This window comes from Hesperophylax consimilis, chromosome 10 (genome assembly GCF_061612785.1).
Source record: "Hesperophylax consimilis isolate HC1 chromosome 10, BYU_Hcon_1.0, whole genome shotgun sequence".
Taxonomy (NCBI): Eukaryota; Metazoa; Arthropoda; class Insecta; order Trichoptera; family Limnephilidae; genus Hesperophylax; species Hesperophylax consimilis.
In genome coordinates this window covers 34,273,394-34,278,674 of record NC_142845.1, presented here as the reverse complement: position 1 = coordinate 34,278,674, position 5,281 = coordinate 34,273,394, and the positions used below count along the sequence as shown (strand labels likewise).

At 35.1% G+C, this 5,281-nt stretch overlaps 1 non-coding gene across 1 annotated transcript; it reads left to right on the top strand.

Moving 5' to 3' along the window:
* The first annotated feature begins 2,943 nt into the window (after positions 1-2,943).
* On the top strand, positions 2,944-3,010 carry TRNAY-GUA (transfer RNA tyrosine (anticodon GUA)). Its single transcript has one exon. It is a non-coding gene; the product is annotated as a tRNA-Tyr (tRNA).
* Positions 3,011-5,281: the final 2,271 nt, after the last annotated feature.

The window sequence follows — 5,281 nt, the reverse complement described above, 5'->3', positions numbered from 1 at the left end:
TTCTTTTGTTAAACCGTATGAACCACAATCAATTACGTATTTCACTCGTATTACACTCACGACGCAGTATACTAACCAAGCAGCTGATGCTTGGCGTGGCGCAGTTCGCTGGTGTCTGAGAGAGAGGAAAGAAGAGAAGAGAGAGAACGTTCGTGAGCGGCTCCCCCACCTCAACAAGCGCATATGGTGAGAGAGGGACAGTGAACGGTGAGCGGTGGTGGGGGTACCCGCATTTTCGTGTCGATCCTGACTCGGTTTTACTCCGTCCCCGAATTACGCGCCTAAAGAAGTTTCACTTCAATATAATATATTTTTAAAAATAATGTACAATGTACAGAAATAGAATCCCACACAAGATCGCGTAGTGCGCTCTAGCGAACGGATATTTTATCAGAGGGAGATAGTTTTAATTTGTTTTTCTGTAAATTATTACATATTATCAAAATAAATAAATTAATTAAATAAATGTAATACAATTATCATAATATACGGATTAGATAATAATTTTAATCCAACACAATAACGCAAAGCGCGCTCTAGCGGAGTAATGTTTTATCACAGTGAGATAAGTGTTTTTATTATTTTGCAATATTATTTTCTTTTAAAAAATGTTCTGACCTACTAAAAAATAAGATATTGAATGAAAAAGGCGTTAAAAACAAAAAAATAATGTGCGATGGCCGAGAATCGAACTCGGATCAACTGCTTGGAAGGCAACTATGCTGACCATTACACCACCAACGCCAGTTGTCGGGATGAGCTAAGAAGCATTTATATGTTACTTCAAAACTTTGAAAATTATTACATATTATCAAAATAAATAAATTAATTAAATAAATGTAATACAATTATCATAATATACGGATTAGATAATAATTTTAATCCAACACAATAACGCAAAGCGCGCTCTAGCGGAGTAATGTTTTATCACAGTGAGATAAGTGTTTTTATTATTTTGCAATATTATTTTCTTTTAAAAAATGTTCTGACCTACTAAAAAATAAGATATTGAATGAAAAAGGCGTTAAAAACAAAAAAAATAATGTGCGATGGCCGAGAATCGAACTCGGATCAACTGCTTGGAAGGCAACTATGCTGACCATTACACCACCAACGCCAGTTGTCGGGATGAGCTAAGAAGCATTTATATGTTACTTCAAAACTTTGACTAGATCAAATGAACTTTAATCGGTGGTGGGGGTACCCGCATTTTCGTTTCGATCGTGACTCGGTTTTACTCCGTCCCCGAAAATTCATTACGCGCCTAAAGAAGTTTCACTTCAATTATCTCAATATATAATTAGCTCAATATATAATAAAAAAGGTAAGTGTAATATATATAAAAGTGTATCACACATTGCATGAAGTCATGATTGTGAGTAGTTTGAAAGATGACGTCAGAAAATTTACTTGTCGATAGTGAAATTCCAATAATTTCTCATATTTGTTAATGCGCTGCCTTCAAGCTATCTGTAAGGTACTTATATTTTTTTGTATTCAGATAGCTGATTACATTTTCTAAAATAAATTCAGCGATAGGTACAATCTAAAATATTTGGAACTGGGTTATTTTTGTGATTGAAAAAATGAACATGCCCAGCCATAGCTGGGAAGCAGAATAAGTAAACTCTAGACCAACAAAAGGCAAAACACAATGCACAGTGCCCATTTCGCATTGCGACACAATGCGTGGGCCTTTTCATAAATGTGCACGTGAACCAATCCAAAATTGTGCTGGGGTTATTTTTCAATGGATATCCCGTGTCTAGTCTAATTAAGTCCATGATTGATATAGATAAAATTTATACCTTATCGTGATAAATAACAACTGTTGGTATAAATAAAATATTGTAAAAGAAGCAAAGAAAAATAACGAAACTCGGTAATGTCAGAATTTTTTATTGATTTCTCTAGGCATATCTATAATAACATGGCTCCTATCAGAAAACAACTTGACAGACGTAAATAACTCTTAAGCTAAGCTTTACATGTAACTGATATACCGGCCCATTTTACGTTCGCCAGTAAAAGAGATTTACGTCCGTCAGGTTGCTTTCGGTAGTAGCCCTGGCAAGATAAGCTATGATATGATATGATACCATTACTATAAAATACTGATATACCGGGCCATAGCCAGATAGCTACATTAGTTTATGAAAACATCCCCATATCAACGTATGATATTTCAAAAACACATACGATTCCAGACAAACTAAGTTTTTTCACATCTTTACAGATGGCGACTGAACCAAATGCATGATTAGATTACACAGAATCCTCACCCTCTAAATCCCCCAGATTTCTTTGTTTTTCAAAAAACTCCCTTTCTCCCTTATAAATTTTAAATCCCCCAGATCTGGGACTTCTCCCCAGACATACCATCTCTGCCGAGGCTCTAGACTGGCTCACTGACCTATATGTTCCCCTCACCAAACCCCCCACCGTACGAAAGAAGAAGAAGAACGATCAGTCCAAAGCTTCGACTTACCCCCCAGGCGTCGCAGGTTTCTATCATCTGCTTAGTAAGTCCCCCGTCCATTAACCGCGCTTTCTGATGCCTAATAATAAATAATAATAATTGGATGACTTGTATAGCGCCGTTTTTGTGCAAAATCACCTCAAGGGCCCTGTACAAACTTATAATACATTTCTACAGTGATCTATGTTATTACTTAACTATTTATGGAGATAATATACAGTACAATACTTACCTGGTAGGTCACTTGAGATTAACACTTAATTAACATTATCTAATTGTTTATTGGCGAAATTTAGATACAGGATTTAAGACTTAATTGAAAAATTGAATATAACTGGACTTTCTCTTAGGAATGGTATATTTAATTTAAGGGTACGACAGCTTACTGTTTATTAATAAGCAGTAATTGTTGATTGAAGTACTAGTACATATTGAATTATTTGGCGTGTTGGAAATAAGCCGACGCGGCTCAGTGGTCCAGAGCGTCTGACCGTACATCAGAAGGCGCGGGTTCAATTCCCGTCGGATGCATTTATTTTTACTCGGGAGATATTTTCAATTTGTATTGATATTACAGGCGACTAATTATTATTGCTTATAATAATTTATTATCCTTTGTGCTATGCATAAAAAACTTGTCTTATAAACATTAGTTTAACATTAAAAAAATAAGTGGGTGTTAAAAATTCAATTAGGCTTAAAAAGTGACGACTATTGCCCTCTATGTTGTAAATCTTAAGATATTAGGTTTGAAGCTTGACTGAACTCTGCCGTTTTACCATGTTTCACTGATTATATGATAAAGCAGTTTATCCTTACAACAATGTTATGCTTGTCTCTTCTCTAATCCCTAAATAGTATAAAATAAAGTCACCATCCGCGTCTGTTTGTTTGTGTGCTTAGTTCTTCTAAACTACGCAACGGATTTTGATAGGGTTTTCACTATCATTTAGAGATTTTTTCCGGAAAATTTATATTTACATAATACATGCATATTAAATTTATAAAAAGTAGAGAAAGGTCGATGTTTATCCTGGAATTCACAACCTCAAAACTTTAATCCAAATCATTTGCTACACCGAGAATAACAATACAACAGCTAGTTATGATATAAATACATTTATTTATAAACCACTTCTTGGAAATACTAAACACGTGTACTTGCGATAGTTTGTCAGCTTGCTTCAGTAATCCCACTTCGCAAACAATGTGGCTCACTGAACAGCTTATACAACATACATAGAAGTGCGATCTTTACAGATTTGAAAGAAAACATGCCGAAATTTTTTTCAAAAGATATATATTTATTTGCTCAAGAAACTTTTCATATTTATTTCCAAATAACAAACTTAACCTTCTCCCAACCAATATTGCGAATATGTCGACTATATAACATCACCAGTTGTGCAAAAGGAAGCGGACATATTTAGCAACAGCCACCAGAACTTTAAAAAATCTCGAAAATCTTGTTTTATTTATTTATTGTTTCTTTACATTGAATCTTTTTTATGTTAGCATTTTTAACCTCACTAGGGCAAGCCTGTGTTGAGGTTAATATTTTTACAAAATAATAACATACCACAAAGATTATATATTAAGAGAACAATATTGTTACATTAATGTTTCTACGAATTCGGTACCTACATGGTACCTATTAATCTAACTCCAGCCAATTCATTGTAAGGGTGTATGATACATACATACATAGATGTAGGGTGACCATGATATACATTGATATTTAATTGCAAGAAAAAATATAAAAAACTATTATTTTTAAAAGGAGAGAATAAAAGGAAAAGAATGAAAAAATATACATTTACAACATATTATGCCACAATTGGACAAAGAAGAAAGGATATGTTGGAAATCCTCGGATAGAACAAATAAATTTGTAGCAGTCATTTCCTGCCCGCTACAGAGTCTTAGCAACATTCAGTGCCCATCTCTGATTTACAGCTGCTAGCTATGGCAACTCCGCAACTATGGCAACTCCGCGACAACGAGGGACGGGCTCGCGGTCAAGACGAGCAGCTCGAGGATTCAGTATTCAACTGGCTGCGCTTCCGGAACATCGTTTAGCAGGGAGGACACGAACCACGCCATGAGCCGACACGATTTACGAACGGTGATGACGCCGCAGATTAGTAATTTGCCTTTGGTCATCCATCGTTCTGCATATAAATATTAGCTTTGCCTACCGCATCGCTTGGCGCCCATTATTACCAATCATCAGGTTAGTTAAATATTAAATGTCACCATCCATTTGTCGCTCTCAATGCAATTTTTAAATTTCCATCGTGCATTCAACCTTCGGCTGATGCACACGCCTGAGATATTTGTCATTAATTAAAAGAGTTTTCATGTTATTTAAAAGATGTAGAAATAAAAGTTGTATTTTGGAATTCATTTTCTCCTCTCTTTTATTTACTACACTTATGTTACAACCTTTCCTGAGGTAATCATGCCCTTCACCTTTATTATCTCGTTTCAATACCGCCCAACGTGGTAATAGCCTTCGTTTCAATGGCGCCCAACGTGGTTAAACCCGATTGGCATTTAATTTATTTATTTCGATTTTGTTGGCATTGAGAGTTGGCTTTAATTTTTTTTTTGGTGTGTGACATTTTTAACTGGCTTGATGAAGGTTTTTATTTTATGTCGGCTCATGGGGGTCTTTCTCTGTTTTGCAACGTTCTTGTCCGTATTTCTATCTTAATATTTGCTTTCTTAATATTTTGATATAACCATAATTATACTATAATTATTTTAAGAGAATTTTGGCCGTGAATATTCTGCGAGATG